This window comes from Porites lutea, chromosome 12 (assembly GCF_958299795.1).
Source record: "Porites lutea chromosome 12, jaPorLute2.1, whole genome shotgun sequence".
Lineage (NCBI taxonomy): Eukaryota > Metazoa > Cnidaria > Anthozoa > Scleractinia > Poritidae > Porites > Porites lutea.
This window is the reverse complement of record NC_133212.1, coordinates 22,661,088-22,681,093: the sequence shown is the minus strand read 5'-3', so window position 1 is coordinate 22,681,093 and position 20,006 is coordinate 22,661,088. Positions and strand designations below refer to the sequence as shown.

At 40.1% G+C, this 20,006-nt stretch overlaps 1 pseudogene; it reads right to left on the bottom strand.

Annotated features, from left to right (window-relative positions):
- Window positions 1-4,321: 4,321 nt before the first annotated feature.
- LOC140953899 (uncharacterized) overlaps window positions 4,322-20,006 on the bottom strand; it is a 19,979-nt pseudogene continuing 4,294 nt past the window's right edge.

Genomic DNA, 20,006 nt, shown 5'->3' with positions numbered 1-20,006 from the left:
ATATATTCCAATATTTATATATATACAATATATATATATACACCCGTTTTCAAAAAGGTTTTCATATAGAGAGATATATAGATAGATATATACTTTTGTTTTCTTGCACGTGCGCCCGTGTACATTTACACTTGTTATTGTCCAACTAGTGAAAAAACTTGGTTAAACGATAAATTTTCTTTTCGTCAGGTTCTTTGTTCCAATTTGTCAATTAAAAAAATAATGCACGAACATTGTCTGCAATTCTCTTGATTTGCATTCTCTTGAAAATTAAAGAATGATGAATTCGGTCACTTGTAGGTCATATAATTGTTGTCGTTACAGGATAAAGGAAAAAACATCGAAGATTTTCATTTTTAAAACAACGTAGATGAAATGAAAAAAATGTGTTTTCGAAACCGCCGAGAAAGAAGATGTGACGGTGGATGTCCATATTGGACGTGTGGGAAGGAGCAACAATATTATAGCAGTTGATTAAAACGGACTAAGACGTTGACGAGGTTCATAGAAGCAGACTTTATCATAACCATGATGAGCTGGTGATATATCTTAATGTCTCACCTTTTTTCGTGTAAAATCACGGCCTGTAAGGCAAAGTCTCATTAAAGACAGAATAAAATCTCGGCCACAAATGCTTTCAAGTTAGTTTACAGTTTCTCTTAAGCACGTTCCTGGACAGCGCATTTTTTAATACACTCCATCAATAAAAATGACTCGTCACTTGCTACAGATGCCATGGCATTTGCCCTACCAATTCGGTTACGCCGTATAACTCGCGGATCGGCTGCTTCGCGGGATGTTTTCCTCATTCCCAAAATCTGCTATATAATTCGCCATTGCAAATTTGTATCGCAGGGCGCATGCATTTTTCTAAGAAAACAAAAAACTCAAAACGACATGTTCTTTTCAAATTGGAACAAAAAACCCGACGAAGAAAAAATTTATCGTGAACCGAGTTTTTCACAAGTTGGACAATAACAAGTGACAAATGCACACGGGCGCACGTGCAAGAAACAAAAGTATATATATCTATCTATATATCTCTCTATATGAAAACCTTTTTGAAAACGGGTGTATATAAATATATATATATAAATATTGGAAATAGGAAAAAAAAAACTACACTTTCATCCCGACAAGCCTGTTTCGTGATCGCTCACTCTTCAGGGGATTTTAATGATAAGAACATTCATAACCATCGACTATCTACTTTGAGATTACAATGTTGGGGAAAATTTAAATTTAAATTGTTACGTAGCAACGCTTTGTTTCTGTGGCGGCAAGAAGATACTAGTTCGTTACGTTTGTTAAGTGATGATAGATCGGGACGACAGATAATTAAAAATTTCTCTTTGCAACCTCGTTCCCAGGGTCTCTCATCTTCCCGCCCAAGCCTTCAATCATCAGTTATCTACCAAGCAACCGTCAAACGTAACGACAATAGGGAACTTAAGATAGAGACGTTTTCGAGGCGACGGCAACTTCAACCGGACGTGACATCATCATTTGTTGGATATTGCGCATGCTCCTACTCACCACCTTGCCGTCGTGGTCCCGTCGGCGACGTGAAACTGGGCTGTTTGGCGTTGTGGCGAAAACGTGAGTATTTAACTTTCATTTCAATCAGGTTTGTTGCGTTTAGCAACCAAAATTTTGCAGATTATCGTTCTTAAATTGTCCTCGTTTTCTTTGAGGCACATTTTAAGCTCGATTTCCAAGCTGTGTTATCTAAACTTACATCTTTGAATGTTTCTGTGTTTTCATGTCACAGGGTCAAGATCCAACTTGGCAAACAGCCAACCGTAAGTGAGCTTGACATGGACAAAATTGTCCTACGAGCCAAATAAAAGTATCCAGACAAAAAATATGAACTCCGATATGTTAATTGTGTGTTTTTAGTTCGCTCTTTTCGTTAGAATATCGTCGTATAAATGAAACGCATTGAAAATTATATAGAATAGTAGGTAATACAGTATGTTGCCCAGTATCCTGACACTTCAGTTTAACATTGCAATAACTTTCCTTTGTTACTCGCAAGAGCTCTGAAATTTGGCCCAGAGAAAATCTATTTAAACCTTAATATGACGAACGACAGTTTAACTTTTTTGCCTTTGTTTCCATGGCGAAATTAATATTTTTGCAGAGCTCCTATGTTGCCCAGTATCCGGACAGCTGGCCCAGTATCCGGACACAACAATAACAAGGTAATTGTATATAAATTTCGACAGGCAAGCGACTTTTAAGCTTCTCTTGCACTTGCAAAGTATTCTGGCAATCGATTCCAAAAATATAACCTAGCATCGTGAAATAAAACATAACAAATGACTGGGGTATGGTAGGGAACACGAGCGGTTGTTAAATGACATAATTCTTACTTCCTTCTCTAGGAACTTTTTCACTGATTTAAGGAAGACATCCGTGAACATGCCGGAGCCGCGGTCTGTTAGCTCAATTAGCCAATCTGCAAACTACTTTTTTTCTTCATTTTTTATTTAAAAAAAAAGCTTGGGGAAGGGACTTCAATGCGACGGTCAAAGGTCACTCTCCTATTTAGTCTGACCTGCAGTGATGATTTCTTCATGCTCAGTCCCAACAATAAGCCTGCTTTTCTAGCACTAATTCCTCCTTCCTTCACATCTCTCAATCCCTTTGTGACATTTTTCAGACCGCTGCAACCCTATTCTAGCAGTCACAACTGGGGAAAGTACGAGAATTCCAGGTTCAACTCCGACGCTTTCGGTTATATATAGAAAATGCAGTCACGCGAAACAAGCGGCGCACACGAAATCAAGTCGCCTCCGAATGAGTGAAGAAAATTTCCGTACGGAGTTGAGTAGAATTACATTTTACGACTATATCATGTATCCTAAGCTTTAATTATAGTTATAGACATGAAATAAATCTTATCCGGATAATGTACGCAGTTTATTCATCGATTCTGTACAGCAAAGAAAAAACTGTCCGGATACTGGGCACCTGACGGCAATACTTAGTGAATGTTTCTGGGCTCCGTTATTCCAAACAAATCGAATTTCAAGAAGAATTAATAAACTTTCTGAGAACCTGACTTCTTTAAGTATCTTCACTTTAAATATAAAACAGTTTCTTTGAAAATACCACATATTACCTACCCTTTTCTGAGCAGCACTAATTTTACTGCGCAGTAAACAGCGTAAATATTAGCCATGAAATGTTTATTCACCTGAACAGAACGGCGTCTTCTGCGACTGTTTCGCAAGCTTTCAACTCGCCAAAACCTTCATCTTAAGGCCGAAATGTTCAGCTTTCGTTCGAAATACTTTGTTTACCGATAACTGAAAAGGGCGCCTCAAAAATTGAGTTTTTGTTTTAAGTGTCCGGATACTGGTACCGTCCGGATACTGGGCAACATACTGTACCATGTACTAAATAACGTGGGAATACTGAAATAAAGTTGTTGCCGTTGTTTTGTTGTTGCATGCAAGTATTTCCCGGGAATTATTTCAATACCAGACTAAGAATACGGTTCCTTGGTAGCATTTTAATGTTCCTGGAATTTGCAAGGCTTCGGCAAGCCTGTGGAGATAATTTTTTTTTTCAACACGAAATTCTGCCCTGCACTCAGCTGCATTCCGCATGTTTCTTAGCGTGAACGGATCGTAATTGTCCCGAGGAAAATCGGGATTTTTGGACTCATAGTTTTCCCACAAAACGAGAAACTCTTCATCCGATACATGTTGTCTGCATAGCAAATATTTATTCTCGTAATTCTTTATTTGAAGCCATATTTTCCTCGTCGGTATTCTTCTAATTAAGTGCCCCGTCCTTCTGAGCTGCGATCTTAATGTTCGATTTTTGACGGGAAGCGACGGCTGTCGCCGTCGCCCCGAAAACGTCTCCATCTTAAGTTCCCTATTAACACTTCTGAAACATACATCGAACTCACAGAAAACGCCTTCAAAACTAGGTACAGAAACCACACTGCATCATTCCGTCACACAAAACACAGGAACTCTACGGAACTCAGTAAACATGTCTGACGTTTGTAAATGTCCCCGCTTTTAGCCATCCCTTCTTCACCTCACACACTAACGTTATATTTGCGATGTCTTCCGAAATAAAAACGCCATTCTACTTTGTACCGGTTCCTGCTTTTACATTATTCCTCATTAAATTATCAACCATTTTATTTGACTGCAAGGCATTCGCAAGGCAGCCTGTATTTGTGTGTAGGTCAAGAATAAGCAAGCGGTCTAACGAAAGGCCTGAAGCGATGGTGAAAATGGAACATGAGACTGTGAATAGAGAAAAAAAATGACTGTTTTGCAGTCTACCCTCTAATTCAAGACAGTAAAAGCAACAACACACTGATCCTACTTTCTGTTTGTAATTCCAAGATCTCGCTGGGATCTCCTCTTCCAAACTTGTTTACGGATTTGAGTCGCACTATGTAAGGGGTGCCTTGTTGAAGGTTGGTAAGCCTGTGGTTGTCTCCCCGAGTGTCTGCCAACTGTGTCCATGTTTTTGTTTCAAACTTTTTAAACTGCAGCGAATAACTACTAATGGCGTACTCTTCGTATAGTTCAGGATGTGACCACGTGATACGAGCCTCCGTTTGTTTGACGTCACTGTACTGGACGTTAACTGGAGGAGGAGGAACTTCTAAAACAAAAGAATAATTATGCACACGTCAGTAAAATTAATACATTATACACTCTTTTAACATACATTCTAATGAGGGGATTGTCCTCTGGACACCTTCTTTGCTTCCTGAGCATTTCCGCTTCTGAGAGCTATTACTTCACTGTAATAAATATTCATTAATTTGGCGATATCACAATTATTTGGTGGTGCTTTGTCTACCATACATCCTCTATCCAACTGCAATTGGGTAATTTTGATCTTTGAGGAAAGGAGAAAAATGGAGCAGCGGGAGCATACCTGTTGGAGCAAGGCGATAACCTACAACATGCGTCGCCTCTTGAACAGGGGCCACCCTGGGGGAGAGGAGTGATCCCAAAACTGCACAATTCTCTTGCTGCCCCTTCCTACTCACTCCCTCAACCACCCCACCACTGTTGCTGCCCTCTTGCTACCCACTCCCCCAACCACCCCACCACTGTTCTGCCCTCTTGCTACCCAAAACCTCTTGCTCCTAAATTTACTAAATAACTTATTAAATAACTCTCTTAGTTTTGAAATTCGAAATGCAACAAGTACCACTTCCTTTTGCTGTAAGCTGAAAGCATTCCTCTTATCAAAAATAGTAATTTATATATACATATTTTTGTATTTTTTTTTACCTTTGCTCTTTTATTTTCATTTTTTTTTCTTTTTGTAATTTCGCTTGTTTTAGCCTAGAACTATGATTAGTTCCACTATCTAATATATTTATTTTAAGATTTACTCTAGCTCTGCCATTGATTTTCCCATGTGTAATTATGATAATATTTTGTTTTAATTATCTAACTGAGGGAGCCCATTCCTTATAAGCCCGTGGCTTCTCTTTGGGCTTCATCGCCATGAGAGTTTAAATAATTAGATTTTATTTGATTTGTACAATTTATGGCAAACAAAACAATAAACCCACTCCCCCAACCGCCCCACCACTGTTGCTGCCCTCTTGCTACCCACTCCCCCAACCACCCCACCACAGAAAAATACTCAACGATGCTTTCACAAAGTCAACAATAAGAAGAAAAAGATAGGATCGTTTAACGTTTCTGGGAAAATGTCCACCTACCCCTCCCCTAAGCCATCATTTTGCCCTCTGTGAGAAGTGTTAATGTTGGCTTAGGGGAGGGGTAGGTAAAATACATACATCCTGAAAAGAAGGGACATAGTGACATCATACAGACCTTGCAAATTGTGGAAAGATCTATTAGTTAATATTGACCAAAGATAAGGCACAGTCGCCTGCGCCACGAACGAAACTAACTCTGGTTAAGTCTGTCTGCGAAACAACGCTAAAATCCTTGTTCTACGCCTCCACCTGTGTACTAGGATTTGAGAACACTCCATGATTGGCCTGTTAAAAAGCCATTGTCGATTTGCCAATTAGATTGAAGGGAAATTTGAAACGCATTTCCGGTAGCTCGCTGAGACCGTTGAGGGCCCTGAACAAGGATATCAGTGCTGCTTTGCAGACGTTACTAACCGGGGTTAAATTACTTCTGAGATGCAGGCTCAGGCGCAGTACAATTTTCTTAAAAAAAAACTAAGTAACTGGTGAACAGAAATTATTATTCATTCAAAATAATTCCCCGATTCTGATTGGTCAAAAGCACACGCATAATTCACCATAATCAGTTACTGATAACCAAATTTGGAAGAATTTTGCGTCTAATGAACCGATGACGTCAAAAGTGCAGCCTTCTTGCAGGTTAATGCACCGTTAACCGAGAAGACCTGGGGATGAGGTTGAGTTGTTTTGGTTGTGAAAACAAAAATGGCGGACATTTCACTCATTTCAAGAGTAAGAACTAGGCGAAATAATAGTTAAAAACAGGACAAGAACAGCAAGAAGACAACTCGAAGGGTGACATCTGATATTTGGAGCATATTTGCGGAGCTGAACAACCCTAACTGTGCATTATCGAAGATGAACTTAACATCGATGGAAGTAAGCATGCTTCAGCTCTGTTTTTAACTAGGAATTATTTTGAATGAATAACTAAAACAATTATTGAATTCGACTTTCGTATCATATGAAGAATTATTGAGATCTCGGAGGGTGTTATCCGCTAATTGTTAATTAGGTCATAATAAAGGCTAGTTATGGAACAGAAGAAAAGAACGAACACATTACCTTCCATTTCCAAAGTTTCCTTCACTTTAAGGCTCCCGATTTTACCTTTTTTAACATTATCTCGGAGAGTTTCCCCAACTTTAGTTACCACTTCAGCGGGTTTCTCCTCTTGCTTGTCCACCTTCACAACCACTCGAAAACGTACTTTAACGTTGCCGTTGCTGAAAGAAAAAGACACTAAAGGTTTTTATCGGATTTTGCTGAGTCGGAACCTCTTCTCCTCGATAGCTAGTCGACAGTCGGTTGTGTTGATTAGGAGATAGGACGCCTGAATGAGGTCATTCAGCAGCAAAAAATACGAGTTTGTAGCCTTTTTGGTAGTAGCAACAACAGCAAAATGTTGGCTTTTGGAACACTGTAAAACGTAAGAAAGAAAAATACTTTTATTTTCTACTTTATTTTACTGAATATGGTTTTTTTTTAAACCTTTTTCTAAGATGGCAATCATAACAAAGCAAAATCCACAGGGCAGCAGGGGGGGGGGGGATGGGTGGAAGTTAACCTTTCCCCAGCCCCTTGTGCGCCACCCCACGTTGTACGTCAGTGTTAAATCTAAAAGACACCAATCAGATTTACTTACTAAAAGCCAAGGATGTCAACTCTTACAAATTCTGTAATATTTTGAAACAAAACGGTGAGCTACAAAGAAAGAGAACAACTTACTAAAGAAACAAATACACCAAAGGTAATTACCGTACAGTACAGTAAAAAGAGGCTTGAATACAGGTAACCGACTCCCCATCCAGTAAAGTAATCAGGATTTCACAATCCTGCAAATTTTGCTCGTGGAATCCAGAACTGGGAATTCAGCTCAAGGAATCCGAAATCCCGCTAACTATTGTAATCCAGAGTCCAAGTTCCACTTACCAGGAATCCGGAATCCACTACATATCGTCCGGAATCCACTACCCATAGTCCGGAATCCACTACCTATAATCCGGAATCCACTACCTATAGTCTGGAATCCACTACCTATAGTCCGGAGTCCGGAATCCACTAGCTATAATCCGGAATCCACTACCATAATCCGGAATCCACTAGCTATAATCCGGAATCCACTACCTATAGTCCAGAATCCACAACGTGGTATCCAGAATACAAGACTGTCTTGGATTATACCTCACATGTAGCGACACTAAGAAATAAAGTAGTTTTCAATTCTTCACCTCTTGTCTGACGTTTCTCTCCAGTTCTTGATATTTGGGAGAAGTCTTATTCTCCAGTTCCTCATCAAATACTTTTTCTTCAAGAGTAACGACAGCACTTACTTCCACAATATCTGGAGATAAAATGGTGAAATAAACATTATTTCTCGGAGTGAAAAATACCTCAGAAAATTTTACAAGACGACGTGTTTGTTCGATGTTTCTCTTTTATGTGTTTGATGAGAAATGGAAAGCTGTTTCTCGTGTTCGATATAATTCTTCGTATGTGTTTAAGAATTACTTCATTTGAGAAAAAATAGGATCATGCATTATCAAGTACATATTCCGAGGTCTTAGAATGATTTGTTATACAGCTCACGAAGAATAACCTCTTCGTGTACAAATTTATGAAAATAAATCTCGTGAGCGGTCAACATTCACGGGTAAGAGCTGTTACCCTCTGACGGCATAGATTTTGCAATGTTGCCAGCTCAGAGATTTTGGCGGGAAACAGCGTCACTGTTAGATGTCATGTGAACTCGAAGTAACCAATAAGAGCACGCACTGTTTGGAAAAAATTTCCATCACGACGGCCATATCGGTGATCCAAAACAATAAAACGGCGGCCATGTTGGTGTTGCAAACCATTCCTGTGGGAGTTGAACTCTTTTCTTATGTAAACGCTTTCTTACGTTCTCATAAATTTGCATAGATACTGGCCACGTGAGTGACAACGCTCAACAATACACCTTGGTTGCCCCCCAAAATTTTGCATAACCATTGTCTTCAATTTTTCTTGAGACGACTGTAATGTAATACCCAGAAGAAATATAAACAAAAGTTTGGGGCGCAAACAGGGTGTATTATGGGAGATGTGCCAGTGGTGAATAGATTTATATATACATATTATCGGCCAAGTGTAAATGTTAAATTTGTCACATTATACGTTTCGGTCCCTAAAGACGCAAATAAAAGAGAACCTTACCTTCTCTTACGGTCAGACTGACATTCCCTACTGCTTGCCCCAAATCATTGGTCGCGACACACTTATAGACGCCTTCGTCATCGACACGAGTGTAGTAAACCAAAAGAGAGCCATCCTCTTGGAGCTCTTTCCCAGTAAATACTTCACTGTCGTCGTCAAGTTTTTCCGCGACCTTGCGAACCGGTGCTGTGGCGTTAACAAGAGTTCCATCAGGGGTTATCCATGTGAAAGTCGGTTCAGGAAGACCACTTGCGTGACATGTGAGAGTCACGTTTTCCTTAGTAGCGGATACTAATAGTGGATCAGTGTAATCAATGGAGGGTGGAGCTAAAAAACAAGAAAGACACGAAAGAGAAATTGTGTTTGAGACTATAAAAGACATCAAAAAAAGTAAAGTCACGTTTGTACAGTTCATTTTGTTATCAATAGGGAGATTAAGTAAAAATGACGGCGGCGGCTACAAAAACGTCACTTAAAAACTGAGTTCTAGCTGTTTCAAGTTACGTGCAAACGGACGCAACAACTCCCAACAACGCTGGGACTTGTTGGCCAACAATGTTGCACCCGTTTGCACGGTGCTAAAAGTTTGACCAGTTTCAAACTTTGCGCAACAACATCCAACAACATGCAACAACATGCAACAACACGCAACAGCATGCAACAACATGCAACAACATGCAACAACACGCAACAACATGCAACAACACGCAACAACACGCAACAACACGCAACAACGTGCAACAACATGCAACAACACGCAACAACATGCAACAACACGCAACAACACGCAACAACATGCAACAACATGCAACAACACGCAACAACGTGCAACAACATGCAACAACATGCAACAACACGCAACAACATGCAACAACACGCAACAACACGCAACAACATGCAACAACATGCAACAACATGCAACAAGGTATGCAAACCCACGCAGCATGAAACATCCAACCATCCGTTTCTTCTTTTGTGTTAGCTGTGTTAGTTATACCTTCTTTTCATATTTGAGCAGTTATTTTTATAGTTCACTCAGTTTGGTGACGGTTACCACTGTTTGAATTTAGTAAATTTTATGACACAGCTCCTTTCTATTAATATTTACCCTTACCATTGGTTCTCGGTTCTCTTCACCCCTCTCCCCCATAGCAAACACCACATAGTGACGATCAGCGAAGCAAACAACAAAATAGCGACCATACCTTGACAAAGAGTGCCATTTCCAACGTAACCATCGATACAGGTGCAATTGTACGAACCCTCGGTGTTGGTACATTTTGCTTTCTTGTGACAATCATTCCGCCCCGGATCTTTACATTCATCAAAGTCTATTTAAAAAAACACACACACACACACACACAAAAGGAAACTTTTAACAAATAAACAATAACAAAGGCAAAGGATACGAAAATATGCCAGTGGAAAAAAGACAACAGTAAAATGATACTCTTTTCTGATGTCCTTTTTAGGTGGTAGCACCTTAGCTAATTAAGCGAAAAAAATAGTGTATCAAACAATACATGCAAAATGACGACCTAGTCGTTTTAATTACGAATAATCATTACGTTTTCAAGTACTAATCTATGAGCCAAGAATTCACCTTTTAGAACAACTGAACTTGAATTTACTTGATATCCTCCCAATGATCCATTGCTCAGAGTGTCTTGCATGATGTTTAAAAGGCTCTGATGATGAACTTGAGCCTGCATGTCTACTTTAATAAGCATGCTCGTAACAACACTCCCTTCTCTAAGAGGAAAGTTTACGGGGGATCAGTGGAAACACAAAAAAGAAAATTTAACCAGTGCATGCGCGTTTGTCCTTTTAATTAAAATCAGAAAATTGTCACTGACCTTACTCCGGGTAAACAAACATTTCATGTAAGCGAAACTCCCGAGCAGTGTACTGTAAATGATGCTCCTGCTGTAATATCACGGCTACCGACACCGTTTAGGCGTGTTTGTTTAGTGATTAACATATTGTTATCGTATTGTTTCCAGAGACAAGTTTACTTCACTCAACCCAGGTGTGTAAATGGGTACAGACAACATACTGCAGGGGGTAACCCCTGCGCTATGTCGTGCTTTATGCTACTGAAACCAGGATAACTGACGGCCTTATGGGCCTTACTGGCCGTAGCGAGCCTTTATCCTACCTACATACCTACCATCATAACCATTACAACGCTATAACCATCTTCTGAATGTTATGATCACTCCCATCATCACCAACACTATCACCACCACCACCACCATCATCGTTATCATCATCATCATCACCACCTTCACCACCACTACCACCATCACTATCATCGACACTATCACCACCACCAACACCACTACGACCACCACCATCATCATCATCATTATCATCATCTTCATCATCATCACCACCATCGTCATCATAATCAACATCATTACCATTACCACCGCCACCATCACCATCATATCCACCACCGTCACCACCACCATCAACACCATCATCATCTGCATAATCACCGTGGCGGATCCGGGGGAGGGGCCAGGGGAGTCCGAGGCCCGGCCCTCCCCTTACTTTTTGACCAAACTGAGGCCCAAAGAACCAAAAAAAATTTTTTTGAGACTGCCTCCCCTCCACCCTTATCTCAGGGTCTGGATGATGCCCCCCCCCTTATCTGAAGGTCTGCTGGATCCGCCACTTAATCACCACCACTATCATCATCATTACCGCTGACTCATTATAATACAGCCTCATCCTGAATCTTGTGAATCAGAGACCTAATAACAACGGGTGGCATCTAATGTAAGTCGTTGGTTTAAAGGAGGTGTATACTGTAGAACTAAGGCCACACGAAACAGAGCTGCAGCAATAAAGGTATGTATAGCCTCTGAAAACTGGAACTACATTCCGCCACCCATTATATCATGACAAACATACATACATACATACCTAAATTCAATAACTTTTGCATCTACAAAGAATTTTCCTAATTTTGAAAACTGTAATGCCTCTTCCATCTGAAAAAAATGCAAATAAAAATCTCCACAAACTGTGTAGCTATGATAACTAACATAGGTTGACGAAGCATTACATTACATTTCATATGGTCACAAAAACACATTAGGTAGCATAGCCTAGCATATACAACATAACGTACGGGAAGTAATGTAAGATAGCATCTTGTTCTTACCTCGCCTTCTAAAGTAGCAGCATCTGTTTTAAAGAGCGATGATGTCTTGTCTGAAAGTTCAGGCGAAAATTCCTTGTTTGTGATGCTAAATTCTGTCACAAAATTCGTGGTCCTTTTTGATCCTAAAATGAAAGTTAAATTTTCAAAGCAAACAGTTCACAAGGTATACAAGTTACGAGAATATTTAATTTTGACGCTATAGTTTTCCGATTACAATGAACGTGCTCAATATGATAAAGTAAGCTAAATCTCAATTTACCAGGAGATTATTTCTAAATTCCATTTTTCTATATTGCATCTGGAACTATGGAGCCAAAATGATTTGTTTTTCGAATGCAGTGCACGTAATTGATTTAGGTGTCTGCCCAGCAACCATATAAATTTTTACAACCAGGTCGTTCTTTCTAAAAAAAAATTGGGGAAATTTCCTTTGTTTTCCCTTTTTTCTTCTTACTAAAGCTTTTATTAATTCAAAAGCGCCTCGCAAACAAAAACACGCGCTGACGAAAACACGTTCTAGGTCGTTCTGCACTTACTGGTTTCAGTAATGGAGCTTCAAAACGTCATAATAAATCGAATTCATTTCAATACATTAACTGAAAAGAAGTTAGAGGGGGTACCACATCCGGGAGGCTTATAATCGGACGTATTTTTTTTTTGTTTGCAGGTAGATTAGCCAAGAATGGGTGGTGGGGGGGGGGGGGGGGGTTGGGGTTTGATAGCGGGGCGGCTTATAAGCAGCAGTTTATGGTATATCACAGGGGGTGGGGATCTAGGAATTTTTTATTGGTGGGGGTCCAAACTTTGGTTCAAAAGGGACTGTTGGACTTTTTTGTGGCAAATTACTTCTCACAGAGACGACCACGGGTTTCTCAATCTGTGAGCGCTAATCGCCAACTGCGTACCCAAAAACAATTATTTTTTTTTTAAATCGCTGGAATTTAGTTTAGTGACAAAATTTAACGCGCGTTTCATTGAAATAATCAGTCACTTTAAAGGTGATATACGATCCTGTCGATGCAACAATTCCAGTATTAAGCAAGTGTCCGGTCTGATAGGAGGTCTGGACCCCCCAGACCCTCCCCGCTGGATCCTCCACTGTATCAGCGGGCACGCCCTCCAGTGTTCCCAATATGTAAGCATCCATTATACCGCCCAACAAGTCACACGACGAGTTTCTCTACTTTACAGCTTCGGCTATATTCGGCGATATTAAACGCCTCAGTTGACCAACAAAAATAAGAAAAGTAAATCAATATGAAACCAGACTAGCCTCTAAGAAGTCTTTATCTAAGACTAGGACCAACTATGGAAAAATTAATAGCAGCACCGCTAAACTTTGGAATTCTGTTCCAGAGGATCTTAAATCTGAGGGTCGTTCTTGTTTAAAAAAGCCGCTCTTGAAAGAATGTATGGCTCTAAATACTGATTGGATCTTTGGTTTACTTTATTTACAGCCAATTAAGTACACAGCCCTTGCTTAGTATTTTTTTCTTTACGTCTCTGTACGTTTGTATTTCTTTATTTAATATAAATGTAAATATTTTTCTAGCATTTACTATTTCTAAGTGGCTGCGCTCTCTATCTTGCTTATTTTAAACAAGTAGTTTACTTCCCTTTCTCCCCGGAGCACTAATAAAGATTGATTGTTGTTGTTGTATAATTCGCACTAACCTTTAGGCACCAGCTTGATCACTTGAGTCTTTACGACGTCACTACGACATTTGTCTATCACTGTCCACACTCGCTCTATTTTAGCTTCCTCGGTGGAACATTCGCCATAGAACGTATCCTTGTGGGGGGAGATGGTAACATTTCTAAGACACCGATCAACTTCCGCCAAAACTTTACCAGTAAATGTAGGACCCAGGTACTTCTTGTCTCTACAAAAGAGGGTTACATCCGGTGGAAAAGTCAACTTTGGATCATTTGGAGAACTAATAGCTAGATGTTGTATATGCTTGATCTCATTACCGCAACCATCTTTGACCTTCCATGTTCGGTCGACTTCACGATAGCAATGGTCAATTTTGACAATTTTGTCGTCAGGTTGGATTGTTGCATTCCCACGTATAGAGCAAAGAGCCGAAGTAGAGACCACAGTTGGGGATCCCGCTTTCTTAACATCGTCTACATTTGAGGATGAATCACACGATAATAATGGCGGTGAAAGGTAATCCTTGGGAAATGTAACATTCGGTCGTGCTGTGACCAGATCTTCGTCAATTTGACCATCGTTGTCATCGTCAATGCCATTAAATAATTCTTCATCAGTTATGCCATCGCAATCGTTGTCAATGCCATCACCTCCATGTATCGTGGAATTTGTACATCTCTGGTCAATGGGCAACTCCCATCTTAAGCCAGCTGGGAATGAGAACCTTGCTTTGCAAAAAGTTCCGTCTGTTCCGTACATAACGGATGTAAAGTTGACAAGAGGGTCATTATGATAAATAAGATAAACTCCAGTTGTGTTTAAATGAAGTGAACCCAGGGAACGTCCCCCTAAAGGAGTCTCCCACTTAAATGGCCCACTGGCTACTGGACCTTTAACGCGAAGGCCGCTTCGTGAAGCGGTGTCAATGATTACACTTACGTATGCATTAACGCCTGGAACGTAAACTATGTAGTCATTCCAGGAGCACTGTGCTGGAGGCACAATGCTCATTGATGGCCAGCTGTCCGTGCGGCCATAACCACCGCTGGTGTATTGCACAACAAGACTCGGATTAGACGTGGTTATCAGCGAAGTCTTATTCCAAGGTGCAGGAATTTCGTATTTTTCCCCCTTGTTAAGGGTCTTTTTTTTCTGCCGGTCCACGTTAACGTCTGTGTTATTTTTTGATGCAATGATAAGAAATTGATCTCTACCAAAATTATTAGGTGTTGGGTTGGTAATAAACTCCCTATCCCAAACGCTTACTGGAGGGATTTGCTCTACAACGTGACTAGGCACACGCTTGTATAAAAACGCCCAAGTATAGTGTTCTCCAGAAAACACAGCAATAGGTTTGGATGATGTCACGACCGTTCCACTGAGATCACTATCGACCTGAACTTGAAACACTTCCAGATCATTTAGAGTCGTGTTAATAAGTTCTCCACTATACAAATATCTATCTCCATAATGAACTCTTCCAAATCTCGGTAGGCGCAATATAAAAGACACCTAGGTATTGTCTTCTTGAGCTACAACTTGCACAAAACAGCCTCTTCTAGGATGGATAGCAGAGTGTGTTGGGACAATGTATTCCTTTCCGAGTACATCCACAGGTAACCCAAGGAAGCCTTCACCAACGTGCCACGGCATTAGGAGAAACTCTCCATATCCATAAACGGATATCGGTTTATTTGCTGTGATACGAATACCCTTTTTGTCCTTTCCAGTGAATTTATTAAAAAGTTTTTTTCCTGGGGATGGTAAATCGACAACTTTAACACCCAGGGCGCTCACAGAGAACTGCTTATCCTGCAATAGAGCAGGAGCGTGAACGTTGACTTTGGTGTTTTCGAGGGTCGTGATGTAAAACTTGTGGCGTACGTCGTAATTTGGTGGAGCTTTTGAAACGGGATGCTGAGCGATAAAACTAAAAATGAATTCTTTACCTTTGTGTGTAACAATGTCTGAAAAAGAAATAAAAAAGAAAGGAAAATTTAGAAGATTAAATTTCTTATCAAAAGACTAAATAAATATACCATGTCTTGTCCTGCTCATCGTAAATTTGTTCAGCAGTTCTTGGTAATTAAAAACCTCCGAAATGAAAATCATTTAGTTTTTATTTTTTGACGCCACAGACTAAAGGGAAGGTCAGTAAGCTTCCGCGCCAAAAGAGATGTGATCTTGTTTACGGTTCAGAGACTACAAAGTAACCTGCCATCAAATAAATTAATTTGGTTCTCTGATCAAGGCACGCGTCTCCGAAGCTTACCATTATTTTCAAAACCTTCGATAGAAACGGATTTCCGTCAATGAAACTGAATCAAAGGACGTTAACAACCCCGACTTCCTATGAGTCTTCTTAGGGTAGTCACGCAACGCTCCTCCCCACTAACGCCGTTAGTGGGGAGGAGCGTTGCGTGACGACCCTAATAACGGCTGCGAAGGAGAATTACTCCTTATATGCAAACCATAACTATAACAGCGTCACACTCTCGTCGATCCTATCGGGAAGGAAAACAGTACAAATCTCCAGGTGTGGCAAAATTTCGGTCACGTATAGCACACATGACCATTGCAAGGTCGATTTTCGTCCACGCACCAGGGATCCTTAATTTCCATGGAGATACCCACAAACTGGACTCAAGTAACTACAAGGCGTTAGTCTTGACACATTTCCTTGCGCACCTCAGGTGTGCACATTAATCGCTTTCTGTCAGTTCATCTGTCAATAAACTCATTTTAGGACAGGACACAAATTTGCGTCAAATATCAGAGCTTGTCTTCTGCGCGCCGAATTTATACCATCGGAGCGAGATATTTTAACTCAGCTATGGTTCTCGTCAAAACCACTTAATGAAAATACTTGAATTCATGGTTGGTGTTAAAAAAGGGTCTTGGTGCAAGTCTTGGAAAAAAAAAAGAAATATTTTTTTCGTTTCTTAAGCGAAAGGCAAAATCTGGCGCTTTATGAAGGTCGAATTCGAACCCTCCAAAGTAATAATTATTCGGTACGTTACCTGGTAAGTTACATATTGTCGCCGAAATGGTTTCAAAAGTTCAACGTGAAGAGTTCTGGATGTTATTTCGCATTATGTCCGAAGGACAGAAACTGTGTTCGCCGAAATAAGGTAAGAGAGACCTTTATTATTTAAAAGGTAGAGGAGCAGCTTGTTATGGCTCTCGCATGCGGAGTGCGAGCACATCGGTGAAGCCGGTTTGACGACACTGAGGAAAACTGAGGAAAATATTTACTTGCCTTTGGTATTGTGTATATCCTCGATCACTATACAATAACGCACAAATATGATAATTCAAAGGGCATTTACAACACTCGCCAAAAGAGCCGTGATCCCGCCAAAATGCTCGAACCATCTAACAGAGTGTAAAAAGGGGGCTGGTAGGCAACACACGACTTTTACCTCGTGCCAAAATGCTGCTTGTTCCAAAAATTGTTTTCTGTGGTGGGTATATTATATTCTGGGTTCTACTCTTTGAATGAGTAAATGTGAATTTTGACGCTTGTTTCATACTGAGAGGTCATGACACGCATATTGATTTTCTGCGGTTATTGTTTCTGGTCGGCATGATTTGTCCTCTGATGCAAGAGCACTTTCTTCGACCTCTTTTGAGACGTAAATCTCTTCCTTTGCGGCTAAATAAGAGTTTTAGGTTGTTTAGTCTTCTCCAAAGTGCCTCCTGGATCTGAATAGCTAAAGGCGATATTCTTTTGTCCGTGAATGTGATGGTTTCCTTCAATTTATGTCACGCTGGGCCCAGCTCGTTTAGTATTTTCTGCACGATGTTAAATTTTCACCGAAAGTGATTTACAGATCCAAATTTCGAGGAATGGATTATAGGAACGCATTTTGTGAAGAGAGATTTTTTACGTAAAAAGAACTCGGATCCTTAAATCGATCGTGTTTTAGCTAGCCAATTGCAATTTTCATATCCTGTGTTAGTTCGGATAATTCAGTAGGTTATTCTCTCCTCTCCCTCTTAGCTTACAGGCGGCGCGTCCACGTTTAAGAGGTGAAGAGAGATTTTTTTCAAGGTTAAAAAACTCGTAGCTTAAATCGATCATGTTTTACTATCTATCCAATTGCAGTTTTCATGCGCTATGTTAGTTTGGATAATTCAGTAAATTTTTCTCTCCTCTCCCTCTTGGCTTCCAGGCGGCACGCCCAAGTTTAAGAGGTGAAGAGAGATTTTTTAAGGTAAAAAACTCGTAAATTGAATCGTCATGTTTTAGCTAGCTAGCCAATTGCAGTTCTCATGCGCTGTGTTAGTTTAGATAATTCAGTAAATTTTTCTCTCCTCTCCCTCTTAGCTTACAGGCGGTGCGCCCAAGTTTAAGAGGTGAAGAGAGATTTTTTTCAAGGGCAAAAAGCTCGTAGCCTGAATAGACCATGTTTTACTAGCTAGCCAATTGTAGTTTTCATACGCTGTGTTAGTTTGGTTACTCTCTCCTCTCCCTCTTGGCTTCCAGGCAGCACGCCCAAGTTTAAGAGGTGAAGAAAGATTTATTTAAATTGAAACACTCGTAGCTTTAGTCGATCATGTTTTACTAGCTAGCCTATTGCAGTTTTTATACGCTGTGTTAGTTCGGATAATTCAGTAGGTTATTCTCTCCTCTCCCTCTTAGCTTACAGGCGGCGCGCCCAAGTTGAAGAGGTGAAGAGAGATTTTTTTCAAGGGTAAAAAACCCGTAGCTTGAATCGATCATGTTTTACTACCTAGCCAATTGCAGTTTTCATGCGCTTTGTTAGTTTGGATAACTCAGTGGATTATTCTCTCCTCTCCCTCTTGGCTTACAGGCGGCACGCCCAAGTTTAAGAGGTGAAGAGAGATTTTTTTCAAGGGTAAAAAACTCGTAGCTTGAATCGATCATGTTTTACTATCTAGCCAACTGCAGTTTTCATGAGCTATGTTAGTTTGGATAATTCAGTAAATTTTTCTCTCCTCTCCCTCTTAGCTTACAGGCGGCGCGCCCAAGTTTGAGAGGTGAAGAGAGATTTTTTTCAACGGTAAAAAACTCGTAGCCTGAATAGACCATGTTTTACTAGCTAGCCAATTGCAGTTTTCATACGCTGTGTTAGTTTGGTTACTCTTTCCTCTCCCCCTTGGCTTCCAGGCGGCGCACCCAAGTTTAAGAGGTGAAGAGGGATTTTTTTAAATTGAAACATTCGTAGTTTGAGTCGATCATGTTTTACTAAAAAGCCAATTGCAGTTTTTTATACGCCGTGTTAGTTTGGTAGATCAGTAGATTATTCTCTCCTCTCCCTTTTGGCTTACAGGCGGCGCGCCCAAGCTTAAGAGGTGAAGGGACATTTTCTTAAAGTGAATAGTACATAGCTAAAATCGATCGTGTTTTAGCTAGTAAATGCAGCTTTTTTACATTGCTTTAGTTTGTATAATTCGGTAGATTTTTCTCTCCTCTTCCTAATGGCTTACAGGCAGCGCGCCCATTCTTAAGAAGCTGTGATAAAGTATAAAGTAAGTCAGAGCTTGAATCGATCGTGTTTTAGCTAGTCGTTACAGAGTTGTTGTTTTTGTTCATATTTTGTTTTTGTTAGTGTATATAATTCAGTAGATTTTTATTTTCTCTCCCTCTTAAGTCTTTAGCTCTTATGCGATGCGCCCAATCTTACGACAAGTGGCGTTGGTTTCAAAAGCGAAATTTAGTAATTGTCATTTTTTTTCTGATCTACGGCTCTCAGTCTGGATAATATTCAGCATGATGCCTGTGTTAGATGTACACCGGAAACCGGACAAAAGCTAGTTTTGTCCGCGGGCGGCAATACTTTAATTTCGACAGTTTAAGGTAAAATATTAAGATAATGTCTAAATCATTTGTGAACTGTGATAGTTTTTTTTTGCGTAAATATCTCTCTTCGATCAAATGTGACAATTAGGCCAGATTTATACTAGCGATGTAAAAATTTCCTCCGTCTATGTTGAAACCGAACAAACCTCGCGGGTATCCGCTTTGGCGGGTGATCTCCCTGAGAGATAATCGAGTTGTTGTTTTCATTGTTTATTCATCAAGTTCTCAGTTGTAATTATTTTTCGGTAGTAGTGTTCTTATTTATTGTTTATTGAGTGGGTCGGCTAAAATTAAAGACGAAGAGTGAAGCTCCAATGCAGAATTTTTGAAGTCTATTTGATATTATGCTTTCGACAGTTCACGTGAATAGCAACTAGGTTAGGTGTCCACTTAAGATAAACTGGATTAAGTGTCGAAGATGAAAGATTGCTCA